This window comes from Callithrix jacchus, chromosome 18 (assembly GCF_049354715.1).
Source record: "Callithrix jacchus isolate 240 chromosome 18, calJac240_pri, whole genome shotgun sequence".
NCBI lineage: Eukaryota > Metazoa > Chordata > Mammalia > Primates > Cebidae > Callithrix > Callithrix jacchus.
The window spans coordinates 20852132-20855750 of NC_133519.1; positions in this window are offsets into that span (position 1 = coordinate 20852132).

A 3619-nucleotide genomic window follows, 5' to 3' on the forward strand; every position below is an offset into this window, starting at 1 on the left:
CCTGCCTCAGCCTCCCAAGTAGCTGGGACTACAGGCACACGCCACCACACCTAGCTAGTTTTTGTATTTTTAGTAGAGACGGGGTTTCACCACGTTGGCCAGAATGGTCTCCATCTCTTGACCTGGTGATCTGCCCGCCTCGTCCTCCCAATGTGCTGGGATTACAGGCTTGAGCCACCGAGCCTGTCCTAAAAACTGATTTTCAATCAGGACTGATAGCCTATTACCAGGTCATCACCTGTTTTTGCACAGCCTGAGATATAAAAATCATTTTTACATTTTTAAATGCTTGAAAAAAATTTGATAATTATTCCATGATACATGAAAATTATATAAAATTCACATTTTAGTGTCCATACGTTTTTCTTTTGAGTAGTTTTGCTCTTGTTGCCCAGGCTGGAGTGCAATAGCGTAATTCCGTCTCACTGCAACCTCCGCCTCCCAGGTTCAAGCGATTCTCCTGCCTGAGCTTCCTGAGTAGGTGGGAGTACAGGTACACGCCACCACACTTGGCTACTTTGTATTGTTAGTAGAGATGGAGTTTCTTCATGTTGGTCGGGCTGGTCTTGAACTCCTCACCTCAGGTGATCCACCCACCTCAGCCTCCCAAAATGTTGGGATTACAGGCGTGAGCCACCACACCTGGCCCATAAAAGAAGTTTCATGGGAACACAGCCATGCTCATTCATTGTCTATGGGTGCTTTCTAAATACAACTGCAGAGTGGTATCATTGTATACCTAAAAAATGTATTCTCTAGTCCTTTACAGAAAGTACGCCAACCCTGATCTAGAATACCCCATTAAAATCGACCATAGACAGCTCTTGGTTGAGGTACGGCAAAGTGATTTGCAGACCCTGCTATATTGTATTTCCAAACTTTGCAGAATACATATTACCACGGTTTTTAAAATGAGAAAACTGAGGATGACATAAAACTTTGCCAGGAGTCTGGAATTAAACATGGTCTGCCTGACTTGGAAACTACTATTTTCCAGTGCACAACGCCTGCCCCCCTTAAATCTCTGAGGGGTACTATGTTCTGAATTATATAAGCAGTATCCATCCATTGGTCCTAATTTTCTCCCTTCAGTCCATTATACAGCATATCTAGACTATAATTTTGTTTTGTCTGAGTATTCTCTGGGATGCAGATTCTTTTTTTTTTTTTTTTTTGAGACAGAGTTTCGCTCTTGTTACCCAGGCTGGAGTGCAATGGCGCGATCTCGGCTCACCACAACCTCCGCCTCCTGGGTTCTGGCAATTCTCCTGCCTCAGCCTCCCGAGTAGCCAGGATTACAGGCACATGCCACCACACCCAGCTAATATTTTTTATTTTTAGTAGAGACAGGGTTTCACCATGTTGACCAGGATGGTCTCGATCTCTTGACCTCGTGATCCACCAGCCTCGGCCTCCCAAAGTGCTGGGATTACAAGCTTGAGCCACCGCGCCCAGCCCGATGCTGATTCTTTCAGAAGTTTCTACATGACAAAATTTTAGGTCCTTTTGTCATCCAGATCACTCCTCTGAATATATTCATTTGTTGATAATGCTCTTCAAGTTTTGCACTTAAGACAGAACATGATACAGGGGTAGGGTGCCATCAGCAGAGTGTCTCCCTAGTTCTAAAAATTCTGTATCTTTCCTACCTATCTATGAAGAGTTGACTTTTGAACCCAAAGGCAGAATCTGACTTATTACTACTGAATTTCAATTCAATAAAATTTAATAAGCTGGAGTTTACCATGACTATGGAGATCTTTTTGAATCCTCATTTTGCACACTGACGAAGTTACAATTCCTTGTAACGCCTTGTCATCCACAAATATAATATGCATGCCTTCTGTTTTTCACCCAGGTCACTGGCAAAACTGCACTAAGTTTTATCCTTTATTTCAGAAGGTGGCACTCACGGGCCCTCCATTTCATCAAGAGCCTCATACTTACATGCCTCACTCTGCCCAGAGTCTATCTGTTGGGATAGCAGACTCAGTGAGATTTTGTCACACTTTGGCAGAAACCCCAGGTCAGATGTCATTTTTTTTTTGAGACTGAGTCTCACTCACCCGGGCTGAAGTGCAGGGTTGCCATCTCTACTCACTGTGATGTCTGCCTCCCAGGTTCAAGCAATTTTGCCTCTGCCTTAGCCTCTAGGATAGCTGCAATTACAGGCATGTACCACCACCACCCCTGGCTAATTTTTGAATTCTTCATAGAGACAAGTTTTCACCATGTTGGTCAGGCTGGTCTTGAACTCCTGACCTCAAGTGATCTGCCTCCCTCAGAATCTCAAAGTGCTGGAATTACAGGTATGAGCCACCATGCCCAGCCCCAACATTACTTTAAAGTCTTCTCTCAAATCCCCATACCCACCTCTACAAAAAGCTACCTTGTTTCCAGCTCCTCCTCCTGCATTCTTCTCCATTCTGGGTCACTGTGAGTAAGGTATAGGTTACCCAACCTCCCCTCCCCAGTGTCCTAATCCCAGACCTGCCATTTGCCTGGTACTGGTTGTGTGAACTTGGGCAAATTCCTTAGCATTTCTTTGGCTCTCTTCCCCATCTGAGAAACAGAGATAGTAATAGTATGTACTAAGTAAGTTAATGGATGAAAGTGGTAAGAAAAAATGTTCTGTTTTATATCAGATTTTCATAGCTACTACCAGAGAAGGGGTAATAAGCTGGAAAAGCTAATTAGTTTTTAATGCACATTGTAGTTTTTCTTCATCTGCTTTATTAAGCTGTCCTCATGCCCCATGAAACATACTGTCCCTCATTTAGAAACAGACTAACTCCATTTTCCTCCACTATCCCCTCCCCTGTCCTTGATCTGTAGATCCTGTTAAGACAGAAAAAACACTGTTGGTCAAAGGGTACGTGCTTTCTGTTACAAGATGGACAAGTTCTGAGTATAAGATAGAACATGGGAAGGGATGTGTCCATCGACCATGGCAATCACCACGCAAACGTAAATGCATTTCCAATCATGTTGTAGACTTTGAAGAAAATGTAAAAATGGCAGAACAACAAACACATCCTTAACACTCAATCATTTTATCCCAGATTATGCTGAGTTTATGTCTCGTGAAACACCCAAATCCATGAAACTGCTCTCATTTCTGTCCCCTAAATGTCACTTTAACATAGGAAATGCCAGGCGCGGTGTCTCACTCCTGTAATCCCAGCACTTTGGGAGGCCGAGGCGGGTGGATCACAAGGTCAAGAGATCGAGACCATCCTGGTCAACAAGGTGAAACCCCGTCTCTACTAAAAATACAAAAATTAGCTGTGCATGGTGGCGCGCGCCTGTAGTCCCAGCTACTCGGGAGGCTGAGGCAGGAGAATTGCTTGAACCCAGAAGGCAGAGGTTGCGGTGAGCTGAGATCGTGCCATTGCACTCCAGTCTGGGTAACAACAGTGAAACTCTGTCTCAAAAAAAAAAAAATTGGAAATGTCCATTTTGGGGTTATTCACATTCAAACATTAAAATGTAAATATCAAGGTGATGGAAGCATATCCTCATCTCTTAACTAACAAGGCTACCAGGAATATGTTAAATGTCCCAGTCACTCTAGGAGTCCCAATTCTCGTAAGGTAAGAACTTCAGGATTTAAACAAAC